Source organism: Bos mutus, chromosome 25 (assembly GCF_027580195.1).
Source record: "Bos mutus isolate GX-2022 chromosome 25, NWIPB_WYAK_1.1, whole genome shotgun sequence".
Classification (NCBI taxonomy): domain Eukaryota; kingdom Metazoa; phylum Chordata; class Mammalia; order Artiodactyla; family Bovidae; genus Bos; species Bos mutus.
Genome location: NC_091641.1, coordinates 32715781 through 32735946, shown reverse-complemented (window position 1 = coordinate 32735946; position 20166 = coordinate 32715781). Strand labels below are relative to the sequence as shown.

At 51.9% G+C, this 20166-nt stretch overlaps 1 protein-coding gene across 3 annotated transcripts in view; it reads right to left on the bottom strand.

The window, feature by feature from the left end:
• The window catches only part of EMP2 (epithelial membrane protein 2), a 47829-nt gene extending 27972 nt beyond the window's left edge, over positions 1 to 19857 (bottom strand). For all 3 annotated transcript variants that reach the window (XR_011462679.1, XR_011462678.1, XM_005889264.3), the window contains exon 1: positions 19700 to 19857. The gene's annotated coding sequence lies outside the window, so the exon portion shown is untranslated. The remainder of the gene's footprint in view (positions 1 to 19699) is intronic.
• Between the last annotated feature and the right edge of the window lie 309 nt (positions 19858 to 20166).

Below are 20166 nucleotides of genomic sequence, written 5' to 3'. Positions count from 1 at the left end.
CCAGCACTGGGTGTGGAGAAGGTCCTGCTGCTGACTCCCTGGCCCCCCATTCCCCCCAGAAGCACCATCTTATTTGTCATTTATGGTGGGACATCACCAGCAGGGTCTTTCAGGTGAAGAGAGGCCAAGGGAGCTTCCCCAGGGCGATGTGAGTGTCCCCTCCCCTCCTCTCCTTCACAAAAACACCAGCCCCCCCGCAAGGAGCACAGCCCTGGCTGCTGCTGCTAAAGGAAGCTGCTTTGGCTTCGGTCATGACGTGCCGGGGAGCCAGAGGGTGGCGGCTTCCCGCAGGGGTGAGAACACACTGTGAGACGACCACTTGTCCACCTGATTCCAACCCCGCCCTCAGGGGTTCTTCCTACCATTTACGCCACAGCCCATTCTCAGCTGTGCTGCAGCCTTTTCCCAGAATTGTAAGCAAGAGGACAGTCCTGAGGTCTAGAACTTTGCAAAACAAACCTGCGATGTTTGGTGTCTGAGGTCCCCCAGCCCAGCAGGGCTCCGCCCACAGCTCCCGCCCAGCAGGCCGGGGAAGGCCACGCGGCCAGGGGCACCCCTGGGCCCACTCTGAAGCTGGCAGTTCCCCCCTAGGCTGGCTGGAACCCAGCACCCCCAGCCCAGCTCCCCTGGCATTCAGAGGGGATGGCGGCTTTGGCCTGTTTTCAGGAAGGCAGAGGTCAGCTCAGCCTCCTGCCCTCGTATCTGGACACCAGCCAGCCTGGAATCGCCAGGCATCAGAGATGACCCAGGGATGGCGGAAGCCCTTTGTGCCCGGGCGGCCCCGCTTTATGCTCACTGTGGTTGGGGTTTCTGGGCACAAAGCCAACACTTGGCTCTGTCCAAATATGGCAACAGGCCGAGGACATTGGGATTTGGCAGTGCTCCAGGGCAGAAGCCGCTGAGGATGGTTCTGTCTGTGAAGGCCTGAGCCTTTCAATCCACTGGAATAATGATAACCATGGCATTGACAATAACGATAGCCCATATTTATTGCCTGGAATGTGACAGGCACTGTTCTAAGCTCATTTTGTACATTAACTTAGGCATTCTTCACAAAAACAGCTATGATATAGATGCTATAGTTAGGTAAAGAAAATAAGGGTCAGAGAGGTTAAGCACCTTCTGGAAGATTACAAAGCTAGCAGAGGCTGGAGCTTGGATCTGAAGACAGACAATCTGGCTTCAGAGAAACCCTGTCTTGCCCACCCTAAATCTGAATTTCTCTTCCCTTTTAGGATCCAGGTATCCTCCGGCCTGATCAAGAGATCGGTCCAAAGTCCTGGGTCCACACATGGCTTTGGAGGCTGGTCATCATTATCTGCCCTCACTCTGGGACACGCTTTGTCACACACACTGGGGACACGGGAAAGTGAAAGAAAGTGAAGTTGCTCAGTCGTGTCCGACTCTTTGTGACCCTGTGGACTGTAGCCCTCCAGGCTCCTCCGTCCATGGGATTCTCCAGGCAAGAATACTGGAGTGGGTTGCCATTTCCTTCTCCAGGGGATCTTCCCGACCCAGGGATCGAACCCAGGTCTCCCTCATTGCGGGCAGACGCTTTAACCTCTGAGCCACCAGGGAAGACACGGGACACGGGAAGCAGAGCACAAAGTCACTCATGAGTCCTCCAGGCTGAAGGGCTTCCCTTCACTGCACATGGGATAAATACCTGTCAGTAAAGTGACAGCCCCGTCAAAAGGACGGGCAAGGACTAGGATCCACTTTGCAGGCGAGAAGTCAAGTTGAAGGCTTCGTCCCCATCATCCAGTTAGCAGGTGGCAGAGTCAGGGCTCAAACCCCAGCCTTCGGATCACTAGCCTGTCATCCATTTTTTGGGGGGCGTTGTCTCCTTTTCTGATCAGGGATTGAACCCCAGGTCCCTGGCAGTGAAGCATGGAGACCTAACCCCTGGACTGCCAGGGAATTTCCCCATTGTTTATTTTTTAATTTACGTATTTTTAATTGAGGGATAATTGCTTTACCATATTGTGTTGATTTCTGCTATATATCAACATGAATCGGCCGTAGGCGCTCTGTTGTTTTTAAAAGGAGCAGTTAATCAGGCAACCAGCATTCACGGAGTGTCCACCAATTCCCAGGTTCTAGTGACACACAGGTGAGAAAGGCGGGCTCCACAGCTCCTGGGAGCTGCCCGGTACGTAAAGGACGGGACATGTAAACAAATAGGCACGGTATGATGACCTGCGTGCTATGAGAACGCAGAGGAAGGGGTGACTAGCGCTGTGCTAGGGTGGGGGCAGCATCTGAGGCTTCATGGAAGAAGTGACAACTGGGCTGGATCTCAGAGGCCGGGCGGCTTGCCAGGCAGAGCCGTGGGGACAGGGTGTTGCAGGCAAAGGGAACAGGATGCTCCGAGGCACAGAAGTATCACCAGAGTGAGCCTGAGAAGATCTGGGCAGGGCCTCAGGGCTGAGCCAGAACTCCACGCTGGGTGAGAAGCTCGATGGGGCTTGGGAGTTTGAGTGTTACCCTGGAGGCAGTGGGGAGATGGGGCGGGCTTTGAAGTAGGGAAGGAATAAGACCTATCTCTAGAGGAAAAACATTCCACGATCAGAAGGATGGGTGAGGAGGAGGAGAATTGGGGGAGCTGCTGGAGAAGCCCCAGTGAGAAAAGGACCGGGTCCTTGCCCACACTGCTGTATGTAAAATGGATAACCAACAAGGACCTACTCTATGTTATTTAATCGCTAAGTCGTGTCTGACTCTTTGCAACCCATGGACTTTAGCCTAACCAGGCTCCTCTATCCATGGGATTTCCCAGGCAAAAATACTGGAGTGGGTTGCTATTTCCTTCTCCAGGGGATCTTCCCAACCTGGGGATCAAAGTCTGGTCTCCTGCATTGCAGGCAGACTCTTTACTGTCTGAGCCACCGTGGAAGTCCTGCAGGGAACTCTGCTCAATGTTATGTGGCAGCCTGGATGGGAGGGGAGCTTGGAGGAGAATGGATACATGTATATGCATGGCTGAGGCCCTTCCTTGTTCACCTAAATCTATCGTAACCCAATACAAAATTAAACGTTTTTAAAAATTAATTTATTAAATTAAAAAGGAAACGGAGAGGGTCCAGATAAAGATAAAAACGTGATGGGTGGTGGGTCAGGCAAAGGATTCTGGGTGCTCAGAGTAGATACGGGCTCTCCTGACGTCCTTGGCTCGGAGCAGGAGGAGCAGTTTGAAGGATGAGGGGAACAGGTCATTGGTGGTAGAAATGTCCAGTTACCAGCCGTGGAGATGCTCCCGGGACAGTTGAAAATATGGGTAGCACCGTCACCCAGAGGAAAATAGGAGCTGGGAAAAGAAATCCCCGCATTGTGGGCTGGATGGGAGACCCAGCCACTAGTAACTGTGAAATAGCACCAGGGAGGAAGGGCTGCGAGAGGGGAGGGGAAGGGGGAAACCCAGAGCGGAGGGTGGGGCCCCAAAACCGAGAGAGTAGAAAAAAGGCATCAGCATGGAAAGTCAGCTCGCTGGCAAACCTGTAACCATTTTAGTGAAGTGAACTAAAGCCCTTCTTTATTTTCCTCCTCTTAGCACCTTCCCAGCCCACTTCAATTGTAGTTGTCATCTGGGGGTTACCTGTCTCCCCGCCACAGTGTCAGGGACCCAGCAGATTCTGCACATCAGTGTTCTCAGCACTTAGAACAGTGCCTCGGTTATAGATGGTGCTCAATAAATGTGCTGAAGGAAGGAAGGAGGCAGGAAAGAAGGAGGGAGAAAGGAGGAGCCAGATTTCAAGGGGCTGTGCTAAGAAGTCAAAAATGTTAACAAACATTGTAAATCAACTACACTTCAACAGAAAAAAACATTGAAAAATAAGTAAATAAAGAAGTGGAGCCAGACTTTTCCTTCTCGTTTGGCCACACAAGAAGAAAGAAGTATTTATCAAGGCTCTGGAGTCCCTTCCCAAAGAGAAAACTCCAGGTCCAGATGGCTTCACTGGTGAATTCTGTCAAACATTAAAGGAAGAATAATACCAATTCTGGACTTACCTGGTGGCCCAGTGGTAAAGAATCTGCCTGCTAATGCAGGAGATGCGGGTTCGATCCCTGGGTCGGGAAGATCTCTTGAAGAAGGAAATGGCAACCCACTCCAGTATTCTTGCCTGAGAAATCCCATGGACAGAGGAGCCTGGAGGGCTACAGTCCATGGGATTGCAAAAAGTCAGACATGACTTAGCAACTAAATGTCAACAACATCAATACCAACTCTACACATACATTCCAAAAAAGTCTAAGAGGAGGGAATAGCTCCCAATTCATCCCATGAGGCCTGCAGAGATCATCCTGATCCTCAAACCAGGCAACACATTCCACAACAGGAAAAATACAGACCAAGACTTCTCATGTTCATATGTGCAAAAGGTTTTAACAAAATGTTATTAGCAAATCAAGTCCTCTTATTAAGAAGTGTAATCTATTTCCCCACCCACTGAACCTGGGTGATTTCTTTTATCAACAGAAGGCAGCAAAAGGGCCATTTCTGAGCCCAGGATTCAAGAGACCTCATGTACCTCCTGTCTCGGCTACCACAGGTGTGAGCCCAGCCTGGCCTGATGGTAGGAGACTGCATGGAGCAGAGACGAGCTTTTCTCCAGCAAGGGGCTCCCAAGACCAGCCAGCTCCTAGCTGACCCCCCAGCTGGCCACAGAGATGTGAGAGCCCCACAGAGCCGAGCCAATACTGCCCACCTGCAGAATCGTGAACTAAATAAATGTTTTCTCTTTTAAGACATTATGGCCTCCGAGATATTACAGGCTCAGTTCCAGACCACCTCAATAAAGCAAATATCGCAATAAAGTGAGTCACGTGATTTTTTTTGTTTGTTTCCCAATGCACATAAAAGTTAGATGGGACTTCCCTGGTGGTCCGCAGGTTAAGAATCTGCCTACCAAGGCAGGGGACAGAGGTTTGATCCCTGGTCAGTGAACTAACATCCCACATGCTTCAGGGCAACTAAGCCCGTCCACCACGACTGCTGAGCGCGTACTCAGGAGCCGGTGTTCTGAAATAAGAGAAGTCATTGCGAGGAGAAGCCCATGTGCACCGCAATTTGAGAGCAGTCCCTGCTTGCCACAGCTAAAGAAAGCCTGTCAAAGCCTGTGGGCAGCAACGAAGACCCAGCGCAGCCAAAATAAATATTAAAAAACAAAGTTTTTTAAAAAGCTATGTTTACACTACACTGTAGTTTATTAGGTGTGCAATAGCATCGTGCCTAAAAGAAAAACAATGTAGATGCCTTAATTTTAAAATATTCTACTGCAAAAGTTGCTGACCATCATCTGAAATGAAGTTGCTCAGTCGTGTGCGACTCCTTGCAATCCCATGGACTGTAGGCTACCAGGCTCCTCCGTCCATGGAATTTTCCAAGCAAGAGTACTAGAGTGGGTTGCCACTTCCTTCTCCAGGGGATCTTCCCGACCCAGGGATCAAACCCAGATCTCTCACATTGCAGGCAGACGCTCTACTGCCTGAACCACCAGGGAAGCACCCATCATCTGAGACTTTAGCAAATCGTGGTCATAACATCAAAGATCACAGATTACATAACAAATATTGTAACAATAAAAAGTTTGAAATATTGAGAGAATTATCAAAATGTGACACACACAAAGTGGGCAAACCCTGTTGGGAAAACGGTGTTGACAAACTTGCTCACCATGGGGTGGCCACAAACCTTTAATTTGTTAAAAAAAAAAACACAAAAACAAAACCACAGAATCTGCAAAGTGCAATCAAGTGAAGGGCAATGAATTGGGATGTGCCTGTGCATTTCAGGACGGTTTGTTACACAGCAAGAGCTAACTGATACAAGAGAAACACTGTCCTTAGATTCAGGGTTCCTCAAAGACAGAAACCATGCTTTACATATCCCCAGTGCCCAGGGTTACTCAGCAAACACTTGGTGAGTGTCTGCTAATTTGCACAGCTTTGGCAGAAGAGCTAATAACCACCATTCTGCCAATGACTGCTGTCTGACCCCATCAATTAAAGGGCTCCCTGTTGGCTGCTGTCATCCAAGGAGCTCCCTATAATTATGCTACCCAACACACCCTCACCCCAGCCCAGAGCAGGCTGGGACCTGCAGGCACTCAATATGTCATCTGGATTAAGTGGCTGAGGTGAGGCAGGTGTCAGACTCAGGGCGCTTGTCATCCTCACAGCCATCAGGTTAGGGATGCTCTTCCCTTCACAGAGCATCTCGTGTTAGTGACTTCCAAGTAACCCCCAGGAGATCAGTGGTGCTCACTTTAACAGCTTTTCCATCTTTCCTAAACTGTCATTTAAAACTGGGTGAATTCTGCCAGCAAGTTAGGGACTGGGAATCAATGCCTACAACTTGGCCAGATCCAGGGAGCCCCAGGACCAGGAAGCCAGGCCTCTGCCTCCAGATAAGTTAACACACGAAGGGGACAAAGGGGAGAAGATGAGCAGGAAGTAATATGTGCAAAACACAGAAGAGCATAAACAGAGCCAGATTGGACCAAAGTCTAGCAGCCTAACAACCCGGTGCCTCAGTTTTCTCATCTGTACAATGGGAATGACCATGGTACGCCCACCTCCTAGGACCACCGGGAGATAATAAACCGAAAGTGCTTAGAACAGCATCTGGCACCCAACAAGTGCTACGCACATGCACCGATCACAGCCACCACCATGGTCAAGGAGATCCTAGAACTGCCACCCCCAGACCTTTCCCATCCCCAGAGTCAGCATCGTCCCCTCATGCACTGCCATTCTCGGGGGGCAGTCACCCAGGGGAAATAAACCACCCAGCTGTCTCCAGCAGGGAAGAAGTACAAACAGACAACAGGCAGCTCAAGCCGTGTGGACAGGTAGGGGCTCCTCAGGCACCGTCCTCACTGTGCTTGCGTCAATGTCCCTCCAAACCAGTCATTCCAGCACCACGTGCAGCATCTCCGGTATATCCGTGTACCACCTGTGTTACCAGCAGCCTACTCACTTTTTAAACGTACCTCTTTACAAAAGGAAACCTTATATCACAACCAAAATGGAAAGATGGCAATCGATGGGGAAGAAAGAAACATACAATGAACACAGAACATTACTCAGTTCCAGCTAGAAACTGTTGCTGCTCAAAATTCTGAGCCCAAGGCTCGCTTTCTCTTTCTTTGCTGAAGCAACAGGACATTCCATGTGTTTGAGAAGCTCTATTAAAAACATAATAGTACAAAACTGAGGTTTTCTCCTTGGAGGGTTGGGAGGGAATTTAAAAAGGAATGATTTTAAAAGGGCTTCGGGCGACCTGGGTTTGATCCCTGGGTCAAGAAGATCCCTGGAGTGGCAGGGCAACCCACTCCAGTATTCTTGCCTGGAGAATCCCCACGGGCAGAGAAGCCTGGGGGGCTACAGTCCATGAGGTTGAAAAGAGTTGGACATGACTGAGCGACTAAGCACAACACAGCACTGTCTTATTTAATGCTGTGTGTCTAGTCCACCTGAAGCATCTGTGATGGTTGATTTTCTGTGTCAGTTTGGCTGGGCCACAGGGTTTCTGTGAGGGTGTTTTTGGATGAGATGAACATTTAAATCAGTGGGCTTTGAGTAAAGCAGATTGCCCTCCATAATGTGGGTGGGCCTCCTCTGATCAGTTGAAGGTTCAAATAGAACAAAACACTTACACCCACTACCACCACCACCCCCAGCACCCTTTGGAGCTGAACTGCAGCATCAGCTTTCCCCTGGGTGCCCAGCCTCCCAGCCTACCCATTGATGTTGGACTTGCTAGCCTTCATAACTGCATAAGCCAATGCCTTAGAAATAAACCTCTCTCCATATATGTACATGTGGAGAGCGGTGTACACACACACATATACAGTTATTGTTGTTGTTGTTGTGCAGTCACTAAGTCATGTCCAACTCTTTGCAACCCCATGTACACCAGGCTTCCCTGCCTTTCACTATCTCCTGAAGTTTGCTCAAATTCATGTCCACTGAGTCAGTGACGCTATCTCACCATCACATCCTCTGCCACACAAATGTATACACATTCTGTTGGCTCTGTTTCTTGGAGAACCCTGACTAAAATAGCAGCTCTCCTTTAGAATACCTATGCAGCCCATACAGACTCACTAACCCGAGAGCTGGCAGGCCATGTCCTTTAATTAGGTCAGGGAACCTGGTCAGGGAACTAGATCCCACAAGCCATGTGGTGGCCACACACACACAAAACCAGGGTGTGACGCAGCCATTAAATGGAATCCTACTCAGCAATGAAAAAGGAACAAAAGGAAGGGATGCGCTCTGTTAAACATCCAAGATCGGGACAGATGCTGAGCCAGCTGGGGAGTGGTCCCCATGAACTTGGAATCACCCTGTAACATATCGCCACCGGCATGCCCCGGGTTGTCCGGGGAACTGTGAGATTGCCTGGCTGGAAAGAAAGGCAGCCCCCCAGACAACTTGCCCGTCCAGCTGGGCCACCTCTGATGATATGCATCTGCAGCTATGACACCATCCAGCCGTGGAACTGGGAAGTGGACCCCACACAATGAGAATCGCAGACTCATGCAGTCTCAGCTAAGGGTGCTGTGCGGTCATACAGAATCACCCCCGCCCCAGCCTCTGCCTGGATTATTTTTATAGCAACCAGCCTCCATTTGTATGAGCCCCAGGACTGGAGACCTCACCACTTCCTGACACAGCACCTCAGAACTGAGCCCTACACATTAGAAGTTTTCTCCAAACTCCAGTCATCGGCTCACCTCCTTCCTGAGTACCACTGTAAGATTTTACTTCATATTTGTCATTAAATAAATCCACTCTCTAAGAGAAATATATGTATTTCAAGAAGAAATCTTCTGGCTCCCTGGGAATGGAAAATCAGCATGACCCGCCACATCGATTGATTGTGAAAATTAATAGCCACCCCCACTAAAAAAATTTCACAAGTTCTGGTTCAGTGTTGTTGTCCTCCAAAGGGCTGTGTGGAGACCTGCTCTGTCAGGTTAAAGAAGGAAAGCTAGAATTGAAGAAGCATCTTCCCCCTGATGGAATCCCTGGTGGCCCAGTGGTTAGGACTCTGTACTTTCACTGCAGCAGACCCAGATTCAGTCCCTGGTCAGGGAACTAGACTCTGCAAGCATGCATCATGAGCACACACACAAAGCCAGAGTGTGACATGGCCATAAAATGGAACGCTACTCAGCAATGAAAAGGAACAAAAGGAACTCCTACTACATGTACATCATGGATGATTCACAAAACCTTGTGCTGAGTCAAAGAAGCCAGACACAAAGAGTGCACACTGCCTGTGATATTGTGACTAATAAAAAGAAATATAGCTTTAAAAAAAGAGAGAGAAGAAGGAAAATTACAGTCAGAGACGCATCTTCCCCTTGATGGAATCAGAAGAGCCGAAAGACAACTGGAAAGAGAACCACTTTGTTGCCGAGTGACTTCCCTGGTGGCTCAGACGGTGAAGAATCTCTCTGTAATGCAGGAGACCCGGGTTCCATCCCCGGATTGGGAAAATCCCCTGGAGAAGGGAATGGCAACACACTCCAGTATTCAAGCCTGGAGAATTCCTGCCAGACAAAGGAGCCTGGCAGGCTACAGTCCACAGGGTCACAAAGAGTCAGACACAACTGAGAGACCAGCACACTACAAGATGCGGTATCCAGCAAAACCTAAAATCAGTCCAGGGTCCTGCAGAAAACAGCGCTATGGAGGGCTCTGCCTCCCATGGTTTCCACTTCTCGCACGTGGTCCCCACGTGCCCCTCATTCCTCCCCGCCGTCCGCCCCCTACTCAGCTGGGCCCAGCCCAGCCCAGAACCTTTGGTAGGCCCTTGCTTAAACCCAGGATCCCGGCCCCCTGCAACCTTTTCTAGACCTCTAGGAATTCTGCCAGTGGAAGCTTCTTAGGAGCCAGGACAGGGCTGGGCACAGAACTAAAACTTGGGGAAGCAGAGAGACTCCATCCAGTGCTGCTGGGAGTGTAAAATGCTGCAGCCACTGTGGGAAGTCTAGCTGGTCCTCAATTAAACACAGAGTTACCATATGTGTGCATGTGCTCACTCGTGCCCGAGTCTTTATGAACCCCATAGACGGCAGCCCACCAGGCTCCTCTGTCCACGGCATTTTCCAGGCAAGAACACTGGAGTGGGTTGCCATTACCTCCTCCAGGGGATCTCCCAGGGGATCGAACCTGCGTCTTTTGCGTCTCCTGCATTAGCAGATGGATTCTTTACCACTTCACCACCTGGTTAGCATAGGACCCAGCAATTCCACTCCTGGGTAAATATCCCAGGGAAATGAAAACAGCAGCACAGACAATTATACTCACTATTTTGTGATAGTGATATGTGCTCAGTTGTGTCTGACTCTTCGCGACCCCATAGACTGTAGCCCGCCAGGCTCCTCTGGCCAGGGAATTTTCCAGGCAAGAATACTGGAGTGGGTTGCCATTTCCTCCTCCAGAAGATCTTCCTGACCCAGGGATCGAACCCGAGTCTCTCACATCTCCTGCATCAGCAGGCAGATTCTTTACCACTGAGCCACCAGGGAAGCCCCTTCAATGTGTATTATACTGTAAAGGGAAAGTCAATATCACTTGCCAAGTGACTGACATTTTAGTAATACATGAAAAAAAAAAGAGAGCGTATTACAGTTTGTAACATTGCCTCTACAGAAATCATCTCCAAATGCCTGTGGGCGTGCAGACCGCACTCTGGGAGGGCCGATGATTAAGCCTCTTTCGGGCCCTGGCCTAGAAGAATGTGACCCCATGTCATGCTGACATAGAGGGATGCTGACTGTACCACTTGGGCCTGACCCAAGTGCGGCGGGCAGGCGGGGGGAGCAGCTGCCCTCAGCCCTACCCCATGCCACCCGTCTCCACTCTGCAGCCTCCTGCCCGCTTCTCATCCAAGGCAGGGGGCCTCGCTTCTGCCACTCCTCCCGGGGGTGGGCTGAAAAGCAGGAAAACCAGCGACTCCTGGGGGGACGCCCTCCCCCAGCTATTTACACAGCAGAGACTTACTGAGCGCCTACTGCACCCTTCCCAGTTGGCTCAGTGGTAAAGAACCCGCCTGCCAATGCAGGAGACACAAGAGACATGGGTTCGATCCCTGAGTGGGGAAGATCCCCTGGGGGAGGAAATGGCAAGCCCCTCCAGTATTCTTGACTGGAGAATCCCACGGACAGAGGACCCTGCCGGGCTACAGCTCAGGGGCTCGCAAAGCATCAAATACAACTGAGCACACACTGCATACTTAGCTCTGTGCTAGAAGGTCCTGGAGAAACCCCAGGGAACTCAAAAGAGCTGGTCCCTCAAACGAAGACCGTCGGAAGTAATGGAAGTGATCGCCGCTTAGAAAGAGGATTCCTTCTCCATTCCACACACACATCTGAAACACAGGAATCAAGATGGCTTTGCCCAGGGCAGAGGTGGGGGTGAGTTCTGTTCTCTGTGACCAGGCTGTTAAAGGCAGAGGACCCTCGTGTGGTCCAGGACCCTCGGGACTGACAAAGTTGACGTGAGAGGAAGAACACAGGCCTCTAAGACATCCATCAACACATCGGCAGCAAAGACACTTTCTTGGCCCAAAGGACCAGGATTTTTTCAAGAGGACTCAGATGTCTGTTAAAAAAGAGGGATGTGATGGGACCCAACCAACCATCCAATGGAACAGGGTCTGCAGAGTCCGAGAGTTTGTTGTTGTTTAGTTGTTAAGTCAAGTCCGACTCTTCGTGACCCCTATGGATTGTAGCCCACCAGGCTCCCCTGTCCATGGAATTCTCCAGGCAAGAATACTGGAGTGGCTTGCCATTTCCCACTCCAGAGGATCTTCCCAACCCAGGGATCAAACCCGAGTCTCTTTCATCTCCTGCACTGCAGGTGGATTCTTAACACACCCTAAATGTACCACATTACCCCCTCCCCAAACTACCACTTGTCTGTTAACAGCATCCAGACAGAAAACCATCACGGCCAGGAGAGGTACACAAAGGGACGTTTCCAGGGGCATGTTCCATGGAGGCTGAATGGCACACGTCCTGGTTACCTTGCCATTGAATTGCCACACAGCCCCCACCTAGTCTATCTACCATTGCCCCCCACCTCTAAAAGCTCCCCACTCCAAACCTGCAAAACTCACACTGCTTACCGAATTCAGGGAAGACTATTTCATTATTCCTGAACTTCACGGACACATATTAGGGCTTCCTAGGTGGCTCAGACAGTAAAGAATCCACCTGCAATGCAGGAGACCCAGGTTCCATCCCTGGGTCAGGAAGATTCCCTGGAAAAGGAAATGGCCACCCACTCCAGGACTCTTGCCTGGGAAATCCCATGGACAGAGGAGCCTTGCAGGCTCCAGTCCATGGGGTCGAAAAAGAGTCAGTCATGACTTAGCAACTGCACCACCACCACCACACTTACGTAACTCTTGAATATATTTTCTCAGAAACAAACAAGACTGGAGTCCCACAGTCCACTCCTTCATCTCCCCGTTCCCATGGGTAGCCACACTGATTGATTCTGATATGTCCTTCCAGTCACTTTCCTTGCATACATGTAACACATATGAGGCCACAGGAACACTGTTACTTTCGGTTTGCTTTTATGTAAATAGCCTATTTTCCCATATATACCTTTGTTACTTATCGACCTTTCTACAGGTACACAGAGATGAACCTCCAAGTTTTTTTTCTCTGAGATCTAAATTTTTAAACAACTTTGATTGAGAATATAATTGATGTACAATATGTTAGTTTCAGGCGTGCTACATTGTGATTTGACATTTGCACACATTATGAAATAGCCATCATGATAAATCTAATGGTTAAATACATTATATCCCAGTGGCTTATTTACTTAGTAACTGGAGGTTTGTACCTCTTAATCCCCTCCACCTATTTTACCCCTCCCACCCCCACCTTGCATCTTGTCTTTTTTTAATTTTTATTTTTATGCTTTCTGGCCACTCTGCATGGGATCTTAGTTCCCCATCCAGGGACAGAATCCTGTATTGGGAGTGCAAGTCTTAACCACTGCACTGCCAAGGGAAGATCCTGAATTTTGCTCTTTTTAACTTCTGTAAAGCGTTAGTTGCTCGGTCTTGTCCGACCCTGTGACCCCCATGGACTGTAGCCCACCAAGCTCCTCTATCCATGGAATTCTCCAGGCAAGAATATTGGAGTGGGCTGTCATGCCCTCCTCCATGGGATCTTTCCGACCCAGAGATCGAACCCAGGTCTCCTGCATTGGAGGCAGATTCTTTACCGTGTGAGCCACCAGGGAAGCCCTAACTTCTGTAAAATACTCCCTAATGTGACCAATGGGTATTTAGTTGCTTCTAGGATGCTTCCACTTTTTCCCTTTCTCTCTTTTTTCTTCCCGGTGTTGCAGTGTGAACATCATCACTTCTGCTTCCCCAGCCAGGTTCATTGGGATGTGGAGGGAAGCCCCCTTCATCTCCACCATCCAGCTCGGCCCCCAGGCCTGCCCTCCTCTCCCACGCTGTGCACTGCAGGCTAACGAGACACGTGCATCTGCACCAGCAAGACTTCTGCCTGCACCCTCTGCCTTTTCTCTCCCTCCTTTCTGCAAACCCAGAGCTATCACTGCCCAGGGGAATTCTAGGGACTCTTCCAAGCCCATCTCCAGTCCGAAAGGCTTAAGGAAACTCTTGCACACCACGACATGGGCTCCCCTGAAACCCCATCTCGCAACTCCGCTCCTGGCACGTACATGCTTGTACCCACCATCTTCTTCGTGGAACTGAAACCTCTTTTGAAGAAAGGGAAATCCCCCTTTGCCTACACGGCTCACTGCCCAGAGTCATGTGCTAACAGCCACCAGGATGAAAGTGGGCAAGCCAGATGCTCCCTCAGCTTTCCTTTGGTTCAGGCAAACCACAAACACCTTTAGCCACTTCCACGAACATCAATATTCCAACTCTTCTGATCCCCGGAACAACCGTCCAAGGCATCGGAGGGCATGATGACCCTCATCAAAGATGCAGAGACTCCTTCGGAAGTTGAGTGGCACATCAAGTCTGAAGCTGAACGCTGGGGCCTCTTTGTAGAAGAGGAGCTTGGGCGGGGAGCTCACAGATATTTCAAGACTGTTGTCAAAGGGATGAACATCTCTGGAGAAGGAAATGGCAACCCACTCCAATATTCTTGCCTGGAAAATTTCATGGATGGAGGAGCCTGACAGGCTCTTTGCCCATGGGGTCACAAAGAGTCAGACAAGGCTGAATGACTAACACTTACACTTTTGCCATCTCCCCAAAGGCAGTCACCAAGATTTTTACCAAACCCAAGGATCATCATTGCTTATTAATGACACCTTTCCATTATTTCAAAAAATGAGTTTACAACATCAACCTCAGTGTTTCACCCTATGCAGTAGTGAAACTATGGGTTTGTGTTCTGTTTGTGTTTTTTTTCCCCCAAATATCAATGGAGAAAAAGACATAATTACTCTTTTTGTTTGTTTCACATTCAGCTATGAACTTCTAAAAATGATCTTGGTTACCACCAGTGATAATACACTTTGGGAAACATTCATTAGAATAAGATGAATGAGACTTTGGGTCACATGTATTCATTGCAAAAATTGTTAACTAACTTCATTTTGGGCTTCCCTGGTGGCTCAGAGGGCAAAGCATCTGCCTGCTCATTTTAAGGAAAAAAAGCTCTCCAGAGAAGTTTGTGATCAAAAGCATCAGAAAGAGAAACCTTCAAAGGGACTTTTCTATTGGACAAACTTACTTGATCTTAGGCTTACAAGCAGTTTGCATTGAGGGACTTAACCAGTCCCTCTCTGCATCCTGCAGGGTGAGAGATGTTTCACACCCAAATTTCTCAGCTCAGTTTTGGCACCAAATATCCAAATATCTAGAGCTTATATCCCTCAGCTCTAGACCTAGGAGTGCTAGGAAGCTTCTAGAAGCTGATGTTGTCTAACCTGTCCAAGGAGGGCAGGAAGTTGGGAGAATCTCTTCACCTTCAGTCCCTTTCTAGATCAACTGAAGCCCAGCTTCCCAAAAAGGTGAGAGTCCTGGGAATTTAACTATTCAGGTCAACAACTCCTTGTTAAGCCCTGGAGATACCATGTGAACAAACCAAGTGTCCTCAGATGGGAAGACGGCTTTTCTCCAGCCCCCAAGTCTTCCTACTTCCTGCCTGAGGATGGATGATATTCCCAGAGCCCAGCAGCTCTGGCTGGGAGTGACCTGAGGCCAGTGGGAACTGACCCATTGCTCTTGGCCCACCTGTCACTGATCAGCACGCGAGCGTGGAAACTCAACATCTTGGATGGATGACACGTGCCATAAGGGTCCCTGGGACCTGGGGGACCATAACGGGACCTGGCCTAGGAACCCACTGGCAACTCCCAGTCATCCAGCTCCTTGGCAATGAGTCCCCAGACCCAGTTCTAGCCCAGGTACTGCTGCCAACCTGCTGAGTGACCTCGAGTGAGTCACTCCTCCTCTCTGAGCATCCCTAGCAGTTACATTGGGACTTTTAAGGCCCTTTGTTGTTGTCATTCAGTCACCAAGTCACGTTCCACTCTTTGTGACCCCACAGACTGCAGCACGCCAGGCTTCCCTGTCCTTCACTGTCTCCCGAAGTTTGCTCAAACTCATGTCCATTGAGTCAGTGATGCCATCCAACCATCTCCTCCTCTGTCACCCCCTTCTCCTTTTGCCTTCAATCTTTCCCAGCATCAGGGTCTTTTCCAGTAAACTGGCTCTTCACATCAGGTGGCCAAAGTAATGGAGCTTCAACTTTAGCATCAGCCCTTCCAATGAATATTCAGGGTTGATTTCCTTTAGGATTGACTGGTTTGATGTCCTTGCAGTCTAAGGGACTCTCCAGCATGTTCTCCAGCACCACAGCTTGAAAACATCAGTTCTTTGGCACTCAGCCTTCTTTACGGTCCAACTCTCATATCCGTACTAAGGCCCTTATGCCCCTGAAACACTCTGATCCTAGCCCACAGAGGCCCAGGGCACTCTCACGCCTCCCAGCCTCTCCCAGGGCTTAGCCGCCTGGAAGAGCCCCAGTGACTGGAGCTGGGACAGCGAGTGCTGCCGTGGTTGCCCAGTTACAGGCTGGTGCTCTTGCTGGGTGGCAGCTCTGCCTTGGGTATTTTTAGACTCCCCCATCGGCCTGTCCCTAACAAGAGCCAGACGCATCTGACAATCCCCAGCCACAGGCCAGTCCTGCCAAAACTGCGCTTTGGGGTCACTCCTGCAGGAAGCCGGGTGAGAAGGGGCGCCTCCTTTTTCCAGCACCCCCACCCCATCCCTGTTCTTCCCTGGATGAGATGACGCCAACATCCAAGGGTCAGGTCCCAGTTCTGTCTAAGGTGCCAGCTGCCCTGGTTCCCCAGCTGCTGCTGCCAATCGCCCAGTAAGAGGTCCCTGGAGCCCACCCCCCTGTCTTGGAGTCCTGCCGTCAGCTTTTAATGGCCTCTCCTGGAAGGACTCTGCTTCCCTCTTTGGGGGGATGGCTGTCACCACCCCATGACTGGAGAACCCACCTCTGCGCCACGTTAGCCCCCGAAGCCAGGGTCAGAGGCCTCATTTGCCCACAAAGCTGGGCAGCAGCCACATGTTGCAACACACACACACACACACACACCAATCTGCTTTCCCCAGGACAGTCCGCTGGACTTCTGCCTTCCAAACAAATCCCGCCAAGCAGCCAGCAATCCACCACCACCCCATCTGGCCTGGAAAGGCATTCCTGTATTTTTGTCTCGACAGACTTCCCTTCCTGGTCACGTCTGACGGAGTTCACTGTGACAAAGAGCCAGCCTCCACTATGCCCCTGTCAACCAGGAAGGCCCCGGAGGGCAGGGGAGTAAGGGCAGGCCTGGGATGAGACATGGGCCCGTTGAGCCTTCCTGGGAATCACCCATGGCTGGAAAATCGAGAGCCTGTGCACACGCACACACGTGCTTTAAGCTCCCGCCCTGAAGATAATATGCACAAGGCAGACAGAAAATCTAGGTGAAACATTCACTTCCACTCTATAAACAAAGGGCTTCAGACAAGACTTGTGTGTGCAGGGGAGTGGCAGGGAGGACAGGATGGTTGTGCCCTGGATCTACAACTGGCTGCCATGGACCTTTGCCAGCCCCTCTGTGTGCTGTGTGTGTTCAGTCTCGTCCAACTCTGTGACCGCATGGACTCCAGGAGTCCACCGGGCTCCTCTGTCCATGGATTGTCCGAGCAGGTACACTGGAGTGGGTTGCCATTTCCTTCTCCAGGGGATCTTCCCGACCCAGGGAGCAAACCCACATTTCCTATGTCTCCTGCATTAGTAGGTGGATTCTTAAGCACTGTACCACCTGGGAAGCCCCTCATAAACTGTGCCCTAACCTGGGGCCTGGAAGGCAGAAGAGGGCTTGGCCTCTCCCCTCTGGGTGGGGCAGCGCAGTATCAGTGCCCACCAGCCTGGCCCTGCCCTCACCCGCCCTCTGGCCCCCACTCTGTGGCTTCCAACGCAGTCACTTGTTCCCAGATTTCGGGTGAATCTCGATTTCCCCACTGGAAGGACAGAGGCAGCTACAGGCTATGTGGCCCACTCCCTGCCTCCCACTCCCCAATTCCCAGCGAGGGTGGAGGACGCTGATCCAAAAACCCTAGGTGGGAAAACAGGTTCTGCACCTTCCTGCCACCCCATGCCCTCCCTCTGCCTCGGGCTTGGCATCTGCCAAGGGCCCCGTGGGCATCGGGGCCCTGATTTCCCCAGAATGGTCTTCCCCCTGCCTCTCCAAGTCCCACCAGGGCATCTCCAGGTGTCACTATAAGTAGGGACTGGGGAAAACAGACGGAGATCCAAAGTCTGGCTCTTGGCACCTACTAGCCCAAGGACCTTGAGAAACTGACTTAAGGTCTCTGGCCTGGCTCTTCCCACCTGCAGCCTGGGAGCGTGTAGGAGCTGGTGCAGGGTGGTGGGGTGGGTGGGGGGTGGCTTCTGGAGCGTGCCGTGCCCTGCAGAGGCTCTATCAGCTTCGCTTCCCTTCCTCGTCCCTTCCAGACTCCTGGGGAAACCTGGCTTCAGTCCCTTCCTCGCCCTTCTTCCACTTCCTTATACTGAGGCCAAATTCTGGGGAGAGGTAGCCGGCAACCGTGACTGGCCTCCCAGATTTCTAGCTGATTCAGACTGAAGCACAGAGGTGGCTGCAGACTCGGTTTAATTGTGGCAGGATATACAGAACATAACTTTAATCATTTTCACCACTTTTAAGTGTAGAATTCAGTGCCATTAAATACATTTACCATGTCATAGGACCATCACCACTATCTATACCCCAAATCTCTGCATCCTCCCCACCTCTGTACCCATTAAACAAGGACTCCCCATCCCTCTCCCCAGCCCAGCTAACCTCTACTCTACTTTCCGTCCCTATGAACTCGCCTATTCTAAGTGTCTCCTATCAGTGAAGGCATACAATACTGGGGCCGCTGGCTTCTCAAGACCCTCTCCAAGCCCCTTACCTTACTCCTCACCCTGCCTGTCACTTTTTACCTGTTCTCTGCATTTTAGATACAGCTAAGTTCAAAGATCACCCCCAGGACACTTCACATGCACCGCTTAGGAGCCTGGGAGGGGGCACTGACCATTTTCCCAAACTTGAAACGGGGCTGTCATTCTTGTTCCAAAGTCAGAGGTGGGTTCGGTGGCTTGGAGGGAGGGGCTTTGCAATGTGGGGTCTCCCGCAGGTAGAGGTGCCCCCACCTAACCCTCATTCTTGAGGTTCCCGTGTCAGCCCCCAAACAGGGCCTCCCCGGAATGGATTTGGTGGTGGTGGTTTAGTTGCTAAGTTGTGTCCGACTCTTGCGACCCCATGGACTGTAGCCGCCAGGCTCCTCTGTCCATGGGATTCTCCAGGCAAGAATACTGGAGTGTGTTGCCATTTCCTTCTCCAGGGGATCTTCCCAACCCAGGAATCAAATCCAGGTCTCCTGCATTGCAGGCAGATTCTTTACCGGTGGGTTTAGGACCCTGGGTTTGGGAAGAGTGTATAGGCTTTCTATACACGAACGCTAGCCTCCCGTCGCTCTGGACCTATGGGTGGGGCCCTCAATGCTCCTCCCCAGTCCAACCGCAGGGGAGAGGGGACAGAGGCGTCACCCAAGCCCCTCCACCGCCCCAGACCGAAGTCAGCAGCTCCTCGCCGCTGGGGGGCGCCACGGAGCCGCCGCCGCCGCCGGGGGCCAAGAGGGACCCACCGACCCAGCCTGGGTGCAGCAGGTCCCGCGCGCTCCCACGAGGCTGGGGACCCGCGCCAAGGCGCCGGGGACTCTCACACGACGAGAGCGGGGCGGCCCGGGATCCCAGAGCCCTGAGAGTAGAGTTGGCGGGGGCGAGGGGAGTCGCCCTGACTCCTCCCCAAACTTTTCCCGCCCGCCTCGGCGCGAAAGGCGAAGGAAGCAATCCGGGGGTGGAAAGGTGGAATCCGGGATCCAGGGCGGGCCGGGCGCAGGCGGGAAGCCGGCCCGCGTGCGATCTGGCGGAGGAACAGTGGATTTTCCTCAGGGAAGGGGCCCCTCCCTGCCCCCCACCCCAATCGCAGGGATCTCCCTGCGTCGGGTACTTGCAGGGGCTCGCGCCCCGTGCTGCCCCGGATCTCGCTGCCCGGAGCGCCCCCCGCCCCGACCAGCGCGCGGCTCCCGGGCGCGCCCCCGACTCACCGGACGCGGGCGGCTGGACCGACCGACGGGCTGGGGCGCGAGGCGAGGCCGCCGGGCTGTTTTGAAGCTCTGGGCTGGGACTGCGCGCTCTCCCTCCTCCCTCTCGCTGGCGCCGAGCCTCCTCCCCACGTCCCCCTCCTTCCCCGACCCCGCCTCCCGGGGCGTGATGTCAGGAGCCGGGAGAGCCGAGGGGGAGGGACGGCGGGAGGCTGGTGGGGGACCCGGGAGGGGAAGGCCGGAGCCGGGGAGCGACCCCAGCCCCAGCCCGCCTCCCTGCGCTCCTTTGGGCCAGTTTGGGGCAGAGCTGGTAGCCGGGTGGGGGTGGGGGGGAAGGAAGGAGGGAGTGGATGCTCGAAGGCTCTCTGCACTGCATTCGCCCTTCTCCCTCCACCCCTGCCCGTCTTCTCCCCGTTCTCTTCCCCTCCCGTAATGCTTAAGGACCAGCGTTGTGGAATCGACTCCCTACA